At 41.0% G+C, this 15,128-nt stretch overlaps 1 protein-coding gene across 5 annotated transcripts in view; it reads right to left on the reverse strand.

Moving 5' to 3' along the window:
• The window catches only part of ABCC4 (ATP binding cassette subfamily C member 4), a 253,197-nt gene that overhangs the window by 120,097 nt on the left and 117,972 nt on the right, over positions 1-15,128 (reverse strand). The gene's annotated exons all lie outside the window — the stretch shown is intronic.

A 15,128-nucleotide genomic window follows, 5' to 3' on the forward strand; every position in this document is an offset into this window, starting at 1 on the left:
ATGGCTAATTTCAGCATGTTACTTCTCCCCTTTTCCCTCCAAATGCATATTCTGCCCACCATTCCCATCACTCTCGGGTTACGTGTGCTATTGTAACCTACACGAACAAATATTCATCTCCTAAGAACTATACTGCACAAGTTTTTCATGCATATTAGGGGAAAATCAGGCTTCCGCAGGACATCAAAGTCCTTTCAGACTATGACTTAACTGTGTTCCTTACCAGCATTTGAAACTTGCCTGTGTTAAATAACACCTGTGTGGGCTTGTAATGAAAAAAACTCACTGACAGATCCCAGCCTCTCCGACAGCCACCCACTCCACGGGCCGCAGACAAAAAGGTAGGTGGCTCATCGCTGAAAGGTTTCCTTCGAGCTGAACAGATCCACTAGTCACAAATTTGAAATTGCTAGTATTTTCATCAGAAAGGAGGAAGAGAGCTTTAATTCCCCAGGACGCTACGACGTGGAGGCAGCAGGCGGCTCAAGGCTGAACGGGTCGAGCCGTCGAACGCGTGAGATGTCATCGAGACGGGAATGGAGGAGAGAGCCCCGTGGAGCGATTTTCTTTCCTCGGGCCAAAACGCAGTATTCCTTACCCTCGGACTTTCTAGGTCAGTTTGCTTTTCACCTAGGTCTCTCACTCTGTCTCTCGAGCATTTAGTCTGGATCCGTTCTTTATCAACCCGTCGCTTTTGCCTGGCATGTGTCCTCAAAACTTCCCAACAGAAACAAAAAGGTTCAAAAGTCGAAGAATGCCAGACGCCTCCAGAAATGCAAAATGAAGACAGAACAGAGGATACCATGACTAGAAAGCCCCATATTACCCCATATTTCTCCTGACGAAAGTACCTATTTATACAGGGTGCTGATGGGGGGGGTGTGTGTCTAATGACATTTTTGATAACCAAACCTTCATATGTTTGAGCCAGTATTTGAAAAGAACCTTATAGGCAGGGGCAAGAGTAAAGAGACCACAACCTTGTGTTACTTGAACCCAAGCAAGATGAAGCTGGTCCAATCAGCCCAGGGAGCCAGCCGCGCCCACAACAGCAAATGGCAAGCTTTTAGGCAGGAAACCTATTCCCACATTTCTGAGTTTTTTAAAAGACGATCAAAACATAAAGGACACTGGAAACAGGTTCTCCCAGGAGCAGAGGAAATAGTGATGCATCGACATTATACACCCAAGTTGACGATGACAAAAATCCAAAAGATGGATAAAATTAGGATTAGATCCTGTCCTTACACTATTTGTGATAAAGCGAATGAGCACCCTACAAGTACCTCACTATAAAACACTGAACTTGGAATGTGCTAAGATTTCCTAGACACTATTTTCCTGCAAATTTCCAAATATCACTTAACTTCTGTGGAGAACAACTAAGAAAGCAAAACTCTACGTTACTGAGAAAGATTGAAGACAGAGGCAGCAAGACACGGTGAAGAATTTTTTTGTCTTTCCCATTAACATGATTTGTGAATGGAGGAGCGTAAGTATCTGAAAAGTGATCTGCAGGGGCGCCTGGGTGGCTCAGCGGGCTAAGCCTCTGCCTTCGGCTCAGGTCGTGGTCTCAGGGTCCTGGGATCGAGCCCCATATGGGGCTCTCTGCTCAACAGGAAGCCTGCTTCCCCCTCCCACTCTGCCTACTTGTGATCTCTCTCTCTATCAAATGGATAAATTTAAAAAATAAATAAATAAGTAAATAAATAAAAAGCGATCCGCATACCAAAGCCTGAATGAATCAATAAAATGTATCTGTAAGTAGGATTCACAGGGCTGCTACATCCGGGGCTCCAGGCTGTTTAACCTAAGTTCTAAGCCCACGACAAGTGTGGTACTGCACCGCAGAGCTTAGCAGGACGGTCTGTCTGAAAATATCCAACAGGAGAATTTACCCATTCTTCCATTACACCCCACACCTCCAAGCTTCTTTTTATCTATAGGACAGCTGGATGGGATTCCTACAATATCGAAGACATTTTGCTCTGGTTCTCCCTGTAGGAAACTTCTCAGAACTCCATTCTATACACTCCATGAACCAAGACCTCCAACCGTATTATTCCCTCATTCAAAGTCAAGATGAGCCCTACTAAACACTGAACTGCATTTCCAACACAGCCTACATAAAGGTAGTTCTGTCTTCGTGCAAATGATTGCACACATTTTGGAATGGTTAGCAGTACTTCTAATAGGATGGGATTTAAGAACTCCTACTCTTTCTCTCTGAGTCCTTTTTATTTTAAAAAGCTCATACCGAGTGCTGTATTGTTTTCACTCCCCTTTGAGGACCCGAATGGTAAGGAAGGGCCTACTACAATCCCATGATCCCAAGTTGTGTCTTATAAAACCAAATACTATAAATGTCAGAGCTAACGTTTTCCTAAAACATGATCAGCTATAACATTAGAAAAACTTGAAGGTTGTGACAGAAATGAAGCAGACTGTCCTAGAAATATCTGCACCCCCATTTCATTACAGCCTTATTCTCAACAAAGTATACAGACAACCTAAGTGTTCCTCAACGGATGAATGTATGATGATGTCACACACACACACACACACACCCCACCCTACTACTACTCAGAACAAAAGGAAATCCTGCATTTGCAACCACACGCACGGACCTTGAGGACATCCTGCTAAGTGAGACAAGCCAGACAGAGAAAGACAAACACTGTGTGACATCTCTTAGATGTGGAATCTGAAAACACTGAACTCATACAAGCAGGGAGTAAAATGGTAGGTGGGTGTGGGGGGCTCGGGTGTGGGGCATGATCTAAGCAAACACACTTGTAAGTCCTAGAGACCTAATACACAGGACGGTGATTACAGACAACAAAAGGGTATTATAAACAGTAAACCTGCTCAGAGACTAGACTTTAATTGTTCATGACACAAGAATAATCATGTGACATAATAGCGGGGTTGGCTAACACCACAACACCAAAATACTGCAATATAAATGTATCGACTACATACGCTGTATGCCTTAAACTCAGGCAGTGTTGTATGCCAGACAGGTCACCAAAACAAACAAACAAAACCATCATTAAGTCATGACAAGATACTAGTGAAAATCTCTTAAAAATGCAGGGCCATGAGAAGGGGTTAAAGCGATCATCTGATTTTCAGAAACAGTAACTTTCCAAACACCCACCCCCTCTTACCCCATCTTGGGACTAATTCACTTTCAAATGCTAAATCCCCCTGAAAATGGATAAAAGCAAGAAAGAGCATATAAAAGCTGAATCAACAGAATGAGGAAGGTAAAGACCGCAAATTTTGAAGTATTTCTTACTCTCGTACTTATAACTCAAATTAGAATTTATTAACACAAACACACACACACACACACCCCGACTGCAAATACAACGATTGCATACACCTCATAACATGTGTATGACGTGGACTGTCCAAGACATGCAAATTTTCTGAAATTTTAAAAATATTTCTGATCAGCTCGATGTCCACATCCATTTCACAGGAACTAATATGCAAGACAATTTCACCTTGACCTGGAGAGCTACCAATATTGTGTAAAATATTATAATGCATAAGGAATGGATGACATGGCTTCAGTAAATGCCCACAAAGAATTCAGAACACAGTCTCTTGTTCTCTTATGCAAAATTCCCAGCACACTGGTGTATGGAGATGTTTAATAAATATTTAGTTACAATCTGTATGCAGATTATAATCTGTGGGCTGATTAATGATTTGGAGCAATCACCTGCTTAATTTTCAATTACAGGCATCGGAACTCTCCAGTTCCCACATAATAACCAATGAGGACAATAACAACAGGAGTGAACAAGAAGGCGAGGACGAGCACGCGTCTGCTACGTACAAGCTCTAGAAGCTGAAGAGAGTGCGGACTTCTCGTTGCCTTGCTGCTTCTGAAGATGAAACAAGACAATGGAAGTGACGGGATTTGGAGAGGCTGAAACCGTCAAATAAATTTACAACGTTGCTATAAAATGCCAACACGTAGGGAAGTGTTCCAGAGGTAGCCTACTTTGGGCTGATCCTCAATTTGATAAGCGACAGGGTAATACACGCCAACACAAGACACCTCTTCCGTGGAAAGGAGGCTCATAAAAACCCTCTGAGTCTTGACAACCCTGTTGTGGTTTTCCATGCCATCAAACTGTTTCTAAGTGACTTCTGCAAGACCACAGAACCACTGACCTTCGGAGCCGAGAGCCCTCTCAGACGTTATGAGGCTGAATACAGATGAAGACTCAGAACTAGTTAGGCGCTCGCTGCCTAACCACTAACAGAACTACCTACAGACAGGTGTTAACCGGTTAACTCTTCTATCTTCGCTTGGGTCTCTCCACCCAAAACCATGTATCTCTTCATATGCCTCAGTGCTATTATAGTCAGCCAGTAAATCACGGCCTTTAAACTGTCAGTTTATTAATGCTATTTGGGCAGTATATAGAGAAGAGTTGTATTTGTTCTGTGGGTTTGTGATTCCTTGAAATGTTTTAAAAACATAATCTACAGTTCGTATGAACAGCCCCGGAATCTCATTTGCTTCCCCAGCTGCTTTAACCATATTTTGTGCAAGAAGAAGTTTTGAAGTATCAGAATGTCCATCTGATAGAAATGCAGAAGGGCTGCCTGGAATTAACTGGAGTGAACAAACCACAAAATGTCTCTAAAAACATGCCATGAATAAAATTTGAAGCCTTGACAATCTAAAACTGCCTTAGGTCAACTTTCACTTTCACTTGTGAAATTTGTCATTTTTCATGCTTTTTGAAAAAGGTGAATCCATAGAAGTTCTACATTTTGACCCATTCGAGCATTTTCAAAAATACTAAGTTCCTGCTATTCCCAAGAAGTGTATGTACTTCCCTGGAAAGATTTCCATGTTCCATTTAAATAGAACTTATTTTATAAATTTCAAACTGTCTTTCCTTAATTATACAATAGACTTCTGTAATAAACTTCAGCCATATCATTTTTAAACAAAAAGTAAACCAGATGTTTGGTACTTATATGCAAAATTGAGCTCTCATTGTGAAACCAAATTAAATTAAAATGAACTCTGGAATGAAGCTAAGCCCCCAGTGAAAAACAACAAACACAAAACCAAAAAAAAAAAAAAAAAAAAAAATTAAAAAAAAAAAACATGATGTTGTTTTGTGGCTTGTTCGTTTTGGTCATTTACCTGTTTTTCCTTGCATCTGAGAAAACACACCCCCATTCCCCATCCCCACTGTTTTATCAAAATTAGCATATGTATTTGGATTTTGTTGTTGTTTTTTTTTTAAAAAGGCAAAAAAAAAAAAAAAAACCACTAAAATTTTTAAAAAGGCAAAAAAAAAGAAAAGCCACCTCTAAAATGTCAACATGTCAAACAGTCAAAAGGTAATCGATGTCCACTATATGGTAGGCATCATTTCGAATGCCTTACATATATTAAAATCTCTTAATTCGCACATTAAAAAGTCTGGTTCTACCACCGTCTTACCATCCCCACTGTACAGACAGAGTTGAAGCAGAAAGAGGCGAAGTCAGGCAGCCAAGGTTTGATGGTGGCAGCTAAGATTCACATTCAGGGAGGATGCCTCCAAAGTCTTTACCACGGAGCCCAAATTATACTGTGGCTCAAAACCACTATTGGGAAAGACAAGAGAACCATTCAAATGCGTTTCATTAAAAATGAAAGGTCACTTTCTGTGCTGGTTGATTATCAAATGTTAAGTTTCACATCTCTTTAATAGAATCTAATAGTATGAACCTTATTCTGGTGTGATGCTCTAACTAAAAAGCGGTCTCTCTCTCTCTCTCTCACACACACACACACACACACACACACACACACACACACACATGCCGCCCCAACCTTCGCCAGTGCTACTTAAGACAACTGTGCTTCGGTCAAAAGGACCTTGATGTAGGGACGTAAGAACTCAGGGGAGAGAAAAGATGGGTTATTTTTGGTTTTTTTAAACCCATGTTTATTCAAATGTATAAGATACTCATTCTGCCACCTAAAATGTCACACCCTAATCTGGTCTAGGAAGATTTAGTTAACGTCGATAGACAAGAACAAAGACATGGTCTAGGAAGATTTAGTTAACGTCGATAGACTAACAAAGACAAGACCGCATACCTTGTGTGAAAGAAGGCGCGAGTGGTCAGAACATTTGGCATCAAGGATTAAAGCTTCCTCCTTCAATTTTTAGAATTTCCTAATGTATGATGAATCTCTTCACCTGGGCTAAAGACTCGACAATCCATTAATAAACAGCAGCTTATCTGATGGTACGATAAATCACTGTCTGTATAACACAGGTGTTGCCTTTTAAAAGTACTCTGGCTATTTTGGTCAACAACTATTTATTTAATCTTGAAGTCAAGGAAGAAGAACAATTTTCTAGTAACACTGATTACTCATCATCTTGAAATGTGCGTTTATGTTCCCTTCCTATATGGGACTACGTCAAGACCGATGTTTAGAAATTAGCACCATAACAAATACTTCTGTCCACAGCAGAGCTTATAGGTGGAACTCCTTCAACGACATTTGACTCCTGTTCGTTTTTATGCTGAGGGAGAATAGAGAGAAGATTAATATCAGCAGGAGATATAATTTTAAGCTATTTCTGCCATTTTATTCTCCAAAAAGCTAACATAATGAATTTATAGTTCTCCAAAGGAAATAAATTTAATGAGCCCCGGCCATTCTGACACTAACAGAAAGAGGAAAAATTCTAAAAGAAATGACTATATACAAGAACACAACCACTTCCTTCTTCATGTACTTTTAAATATGTAACAGTAACAAAAAAAAAATCAATCCATGATTCTTACATCGCAAAGCACCGCTGTGATCTAGTCATATGGAATTATATGTGTGAGAACATATATGTAAGGACAAATCCACAAACATTGCAAAATCTGTCCGCATACTTCATGCATAACAAAACGTGGGTGCTCACTACATTGTACACCTGAAACTAACATTAACACTGTGTGCAAACTACACTGGAATTAAAATTTTTTTTAAGAATTTTAATGTTTTTCTTACCACTCTCGAAATTTCTATACTTTCTGACTACATGCCTCAAACTGAGTTAAGAATACTTCCAGAAACCTCCACTTAAAATTTAGAGACAAATCAAAATCATTAACCAGTTACTGATTTCAGCATCCTAAAAATCAGGGACTTAAGCTGAAAATCAACCACAGCAGACGCGCTCGTTTCTACTGATGTATTAACAACGCCTGGCTCTAGAGTATTCTACCAACAGCAGACCTGGAGGCAGGATGCTCCCACCACGAGAGCACGACTGTATTTGGAATAACGTCTGGATAAAGATTTTTAAACATATAACAAGCCTAAAATAGACTTTCCAGGTGTTCAAGAGGTTGAAACATTTCCCCATGTGATACAATCTATTAAAATGCAAATGCAAAAAAGAAATGAAAGGAAAATATTTCCAGAACAGAGAACCTGATTTTCTGATAGCTTTCCACTTAACCACAGTGTTTTAATAAACTTCCATTCAAAGTGTTCTTTGAAGCCTGTTGCCTTTTTTTTTTCTAGATGTTAAAGCGTTTCCACCTAAAGGAGGGGGACATTTCTGAAAGGTTGATCCTGGTTACTAAGAATGAAAAGAACAGTCGGCAGATCATGGATGATTTCATGACAATATCGTCAGGGAGAAAGCTTCCGTTGCTTATCCTCTATCCTCTGGCAAAGCAACTGCAACACACTTTGGGGGTGCCTCAGTCTGTTAACTGTCTGCCTTCGGCTCAGGTCATGATCCCAGTTTCCTAGGACTGAGTCCTGCATCAGGCTCCCTGCTCAGCAGGGAGTCTGCTTCTCCCTCTCCTCCTGTTTCTGCCCCTGCTTGTTTTCTCTCTCTCTGTAAAATAAAGATTTTAAAAAAAAAAAAAAAAGCATCAGTAAGCCGGTTCTAAAAGCCCTGGAGAAGTGTGTATCGGTACTTATTCAAGGCTAACTTGCTTCTTTCTCATGCACTTTCCAGAGATGAGCTCTAAGCACCCAAATGGTTCCTGATGGGTCAGGAGAGCACTAGAGTGGCATCAAAAGCCTGGTTAAAAGCCAGGCGGGGTTTGCGGTAAGCTTGGAGGTTATTATCTTAAGTCAATCACTTACTTTTGTTTCCTAAATTCCTCCCTCTCCCTCTCTCTCCAACTGGTGTGATTTTCATTTTGAAACAATTGGTCTTGAAGTTCCAGGAAAACAGTTTTTGGAAATTTTATGAACTCAAGGCCAACGACTTAGGTAATTGATGATGAAAAAGAAATATACCACAGGGCCAGGTGGGTAAGTGTGTCTTGTGTGTACATGTGAATCAAGATTATCTGGCCTCCAAGTGTATTCAGTCTGGGAATCGGTATCTTCCCTACATGGAATCATCAATACTGACACTGGGTAGCTTTTTTGGTTGGGGGAGGGCGGCGGGGAGTTGGTTGTTTTAGAAATAATCCATTGTCTGCAAATATTTAAGTTTGCAAACGCCTTTAAAAATAGGAACTTTTTGTTCTGATGCTTGGGACCACAACTTAAAACCAGGAGAGGACCAGGAAATGCTTGAGGAGTGAAAAACACCTCCCTCTTTTTACCTGTGAAACCGGAGGCAGAGAAGTGACAGGTGGAAAAGCTACCCCAAAGCTATGTTTCAACAGAATGGGGTCTTCACCACATCAAAACCTGCATCTCAACTCCCTACTCATAGTTCAAATGTCTACTGAGGTTTTAAGATGCATGAAGTAAAACTATCAGGTACCAAATATTGAAGTGCCAACATCTGTCTTCAGTGCACAACCAAACCCCCAGGAAGTGAATTAGGGGCTTGGCAATTTCAGTTCCTGGACTGGTAGATACCAGGAGAAGCTGGAACCTTTGTACGGTGCCTTCCATGAACCACACAATGAACCATGTATATGTTTTCTCTTCCTGCCATCACATACCAGAAACACGGTCCACCATAAATAATCTATTACAAATTCTACTTTGGAAAATAAATAGGGACATGTTCAATTTAATGTAAACACCGAGTGTAAAGACAAAAAGGATCTAATTCTATTTCGACACTCTACAGTTGCATTGTTCTCAAAGGGCGTGGCTCAGGAAGATGCAAATTCACTCCTGAAACCATCCCTTCTATCCCGCCTTCTTCTATCCAGCCAACAAATACTAATCGGCTACAAAGTGTCCAATCCTGGGTTCAGAGGCTTTTGCAATAACATAATAGATGGGCTCTAGGAGGACTGGGGCCCCAAGGCTAAGAGAAGAGACAGGCAGTCAACATGTAATTACCTAAATTATAATTTAACCATAATTGGGACAAGTACTATAAAGATGTGATTTAAAGCAACCAAATTTTAAAACTTTATGTGAAATAAAATGTCACAGGTTCATTGCTGTAAACATCTGGGTTTTTTTTTCTTTTTTTCTATTTTCTTCCCGTCAAAATAAATGATAATGTTTAAAGGAAAGAGGAGGGGCGCCTGGGTGGCTCAGTGCGTTAAAGCCTCCACCTTCGGTCGGCTCTGGTCATGATCCCGGGGTCCTGGGATTGAGCCCCGCATCGGGCTCTCTGCTCAGTGGGGAGCCTGCTTCTGCACCCCGCCCCCGGCCTGCCTCTCTGCCTACTTGTGATCTGTCAAATTAATAAATAAAATCTTTTAAAAATAAATAAATAAAAATTTAAAAAATAAAGGAAAGGGTCCAGGGAGGAAATGATGAGAAGATGATTTCCGTTATAAAATGAAAATCAAAGTTCAGGAGAGCTACGAAGTCAAACTGTGGACAGGGACAACTGACCGTAGACCAAAACCATATAGCATTTCGATCCCGCAAATTTCCATCCACTCCCACCTCGTGTCAGAGCACGGTGCTTTTATATATATTTATGGATATTTATTTGGGTTGAAACCGGCCCAGAAATACTACTCCAGATTCTCTTGAAACGGTTGCACAAAAGTGATAAACTATGTCATAAAGATACTTTAATGCGTTTTCTGTCACAAAGAACTACAAAGTTGAAGTAATCATCGGCCTATGATTTGGGGGGGGGGGTTAAATAACAGTATTTGAATTACTATAAATCACACACCCCAGAGGGTAATGCCAGAGCACTAAGCCCACCAACACCAGAAATTGGGATACATTAGTGAAGTCCTGAGTACCAAAATCTGCCTAGCTCCAAGCTGGCTGAACACCGAGGCAACGCAAATACGGAATTAATGAAAACTGAGGAGTTTGGGAATATTACGATCGTAGTTACAAATACTAGAGTGAAGAACTTCTATATTATGATACATATGTCACTTAACGGGGACTCTCCTGGGAAATAAAAGAACACAAGTAAAATGTCATACTTAACAAATTCCTGAGCTATGACGGGATTCCCACTTTGATCAAGGCGCAGGCTTCCCAAATCTTATCTTTCTGCCCTTTTATTGGACAACCACAAACAGTGCTTTCTCTGTTGCCAAGCTGTCAGCATTTCCATGTACGATGATTGTGGAGGGAAAAAAAAAAAAAGGACTAAAGAGTAATCAGAACATTCTAATAGATTAAAAGTGTATATCAAAATGGTGCAATATTTACCAGCTCTGAACAAGAGCTATAATCATCACCTTTACAGAGATTACTGACAAAATAACAATAGTAATCAAACATATGTAACTATGTAACTATTTAAACCCCTAACAAAGGCTTTTATGATACTATTAGCAGTAAATAAGCAACTCCCATAAAATATGACTTAATATCACCCTGATAAAGAGTTTAAGTACATATAACCATTGTTATGTGAAAAAACATTATTTTTAATATGTGACAAGCCGACAGGACTTAATTGCCACACCTACTTCAAAACTATTAGCTATTTCATTCGAACCTGAAAAAACAATATTTATACGGCTATTGAGAATCATTATGATTGATGCAATCTTTTGTGTCATTCCCTTTAGAGTCACTTGCATTTGTTATTATTAACAAGGAAAAAAAGAAAAGGGAAATGTGTGTTTCTGTTTTGCAACAAAGCTTTTCAGATGATGACTAACTTCTTCCTTTGAACACGAAAAGCCTTTTTAACTAATGTACATATAAATATGTTCTTTACAATGAGCACCAAGCAAGGAAGGGGGCGGGGGGGGGGGGGGCAAGCCTGTAGGACTTAAGCCAGAATTAAAAGCAACCTAGGCAAGATGAGTACAAGAAAGCTGTCAGGATAGATGTTATTCTTACTCTCAATTTCTTCCAGCTCATCTGCTCTCAAGGAAGAAAAACCATAGTTTCTTTTAACCATATCCACAACAGATCTCACTTGAAAGGAAACACAGCCAGTGATCTGGCATGAATGGGCACATTACCAATTTTCCGGCATCACTACTGAATATTTATGTCGGTGACGAATGATGACACCAGTGAAATATTTTAACACGAAGACTTGCCTGGTAAATCGTCTCAATGCTGTGTCAAAACAACACCTACCATAAATCAGAGGTTTTAGGACCAGTATTTCTTGTTCTAACATGCTACCTGCTCAGCAGAATCACTTGTGTGAACAGGCATAGATTAATGTGTGCTAAGCACAGCCATCTTCCCTCCTAACTTATAGAGCTATAATTTAACAGGCCTATTATCGTCAAGGTAATTTTGACAGTGCTGAAATATTATACTTGTTAAAAATATGCATTTAGCACTAACTCCAGTGGCCATTTGAACGGAATAAACAGAGAGGTATCCCTACAATTATCTTGCTTCTCCGCTGATGACTCTTTTTCGAGCAAGGCAGCACAATGTTGACAACTGATTTTATAAAGACTCCAGCAAGACAGTTCTTCTGATAGGACAAGAACCTCGCCACGCAGCTCTCGGGTCACTTTTCACTTCTCCTCGAGTTATTTAGTAGCAGCTTGTAGTGGATGCTAAAGTGTCCCTTTCCAGGTTCAAGAAACAGAACAATGGTTCAAACCTCCACCACTCACCTCCGCCCAACGCTCAACTCCTACCCAGGCATACCCCCAAATTCAGGATAGCTCAGATTTGTGACGGCATCTCCAGAGCCTCATTTCCAACTCAGATTAGAAATCTTAATCCTTTGGGTAATTCTAGACTTTGGATTAGGAGGTGACACACATAGGTGTCGCACAATTCACGTTCCATACGTTTCCAGGGCACAAGCACCTTCCACCAGAAGAATTAAAGTGAGAGAAGAAATCACTGTATTTTTTTTTTCCTTTTATACTACTTTAGCCCTAACTTAATCTGTAAGGGGAGGGGATACATGTGTGTGCTCTTCTTAGGCTGGACACCTAAACAAGAGAACTCACCCGCCGCTGTAGAAAAATCGGTCCTATGACACAAACGCACTGGCACAGCCCAATGTTAACTTTGCACTTCCCCGAGAGAACAAACACACACCAGCATGACTGACATCTGCGGCTCCCTTTCTTAAAGCCAAATTAACAAACGGGATGCAAACAAACAAATATTTATCTGGAATCCATTACGGCTGATGCACTCAGCCAAGTACTGTCGCCGTTTCCAGGCACGAAGAAACAGGACAACTCTCCATCTCGTCTCCAAAATGAAGGGTGAAATTCTAGAGACTGGATAAGAACAGGACATCTCTACGGACTCTGCTGGCATGGATGGAAACTGAAGAAACTGATCCTAGTTTTCCCTAAACTCATGTCATATGAGCCACCATAGTCTTACCCTTAGGAATTAAAACATATCCAGTCAAGATGTCAGCGGCTGCCTATTCCAGGTACGAGGTGAGAAGGTGTCAGTTAAGAAATCCAAGCGACCCTGTTGGAAATGCCGGATATTCTGGGACAACACTGTCATTCATCCATCAAGAGTTCAATGTCTCAAACATAAGGACCCACAACAATGGCTTTCAAATTCTGTATCAACGGTACAAAATACAGACTCAAGCTATAAAAAAATGGCATTTCTAAGCTTTAAATTTAAAAAGATAAAATCAAATAAGATAAAATAAAATACAAAATAAAACAGGTTTTTGCAATACGGTGCCCAGATTATATCCCTGAAATACCATAGATCATGCTGCCCTCTTGTGCCAGACATAAAAAATAAAACGAACTCAGGCCGTCCAAGGAAAACATGGTTTACACTGCCTACAGGAATTCTCTTAATTTCTGACTGATCCTCCTTTGACCTGGGATTTGTGTTACCTGTGTCTTAGATCTGACAGAACGGAGATGGCGGAAGACAGATGTTGATCAGGGAAGAGACAGGTGCAGCCCACAGCACAGGGACACAGATCACATCCACAAAGCCACACCTCCACTCCAGGTGCAAGCAGAAAGTGCTGGAGACGCTGGGACAGCTGAGAACGTGCGGCTCTTTCACATACACACACAATAGCATTACCAAAATCCACAGAGGAGGGAACGGTAAAAAATAGAGGAAGGACGGGAAAAAAAAGAAAACTGGCTTCTGCCCTTCTGAGAAGACACACTAGCTAACTCAAATTTTACCCTAACCAAGATCGACTGGTTTATGAAAAAAATCAGTGTGTAATAAGATAGTGCATTATAGAAGCAAATAAGGTATATAAACTTCATGCGACCACATATAGGTTCAAAATGGAGAGAAACTGGTCGTGGAGGTTGGAGAGATGGAACCTTGTTAAAAATTAGAGCTCTGAAGTGGTAAGTTCGAAGGATCTTCCACTGATGAACAAGACGGGAGAGGCAATGAGAAGGGAGATAGCACATTTCAGGTGGGAGCACCCGTGAACAAAGGTGAAAAGACCTTTCCACAATCCAGATCAGGGTCACTGAGAATATTCCAGAACAGGTGGAACTGAAAGTGACCCTGGAAGGGAATTCTAGCAGGACACCTGCAAATCCAGTTGAGGGTATGGTGCCGGCAGCCCCAGTCACCAACCCCAGTCTCGCTAGCTGGAAACTACTCCCGGGGGAAAGTCCTCCCTATACCTTCTCTTTTCCAAACTCTAGGACACTGTCAAGACCATGCGCTCATGGGAGATGGGCTGACTTCTTCCTGAGAGGGTGCTCTGAATGACAAAGTACTGAGAAGAGAACGAGGTGCTTCCCGATCTCTCCACGCTGCTCAGAGGACACTCTGTAACTGCAGGGGGCAGCACACGACATCACACGAGCACTTGTATCCGTTTCATGTGGATACTTAAGGGAACTTAACAATTGAGCCCAGCTGCCCCTCAACTCTAGAGGGGAATTGTTTGTTAATATTACATAACCATTAAAACACATACCATCAATGATGTCTACTACAAACCATAATTCAAGCCTTTGGCTTGTTCTTCCCCTTAGATTAAAAACTATAAAAATTTTAATCCAATGGTAAAGTCTACCACTTAAGATAGTTTTAATTAAAAAAATTTTTTTTTACTCTACCACCAAAAAGAATAAATAATTCAGGGCTCCTTAACGTGCTGGGTCAACGAAGCCTATCTTTGGAGTCTTTCCTTGGGCTTCTGTTTTCTTGAAGGAATGAGGCCCGGCTAACAGATATGGGAGGGGGGAGGCAAGGTTAAGAGTAGTGTGCCGCTCTAAGATCAGCGACCCTGAAGATTGAGACTCGGTCCCAAATCCTTGAATAATAAATAAATCAGCATGTGGAGAAGCCTGCAGGTCTTGAACGGGAAGAGTCCGATTAACCGTGGCCACGAGCATTCAGAGGCTGTGATAACAGAGATGCAGCCCCACTTAATGCTCCAAACTTTATGACTGTAGCTCTCAAAGTAACTGGCAGAGTGGAGCAGCTTCCTGGTGTCAGATTCGTAAGTCCCCGTCTCACCGCAGCCGCAACAAGACCGCACGCTCCTGGGGGCCTCTGCGGGTCATCGTGCCTGTGCACTGCACACAGGGCCCAGGCTAAACAAACATGCGGAATGAACTGCACAGAATGCTTTCCTGGAACGGTCTTATTTAACCCTCACGACAGCCTCGTGAAGCACGAAGGGCAGCTCAGAAACTGCAACCCACCATGTCGTCACTATAGCTAAGATACCATAGGTGCTGACTCTCTCTCTCTGAGCCGCGTGAATGTACTGATCTGCTTTATTCCCACAATATCTTTTTTTTTTTTAAGATTTTATTTATTGTAA

The sequence above is a fragment of the Meles meles genome, chromosome 14 (genome assembly GCF_922984935.1).
Source record: "Meles meles chromosome 14, mMelMel3.1 paternal haplotype, whole genome shotgun sequence".
NCBI lineage: Eukaryota > Metazoa > Chordata > Mammalia > Carnivora > Mustelidae > Meles > Meles meles.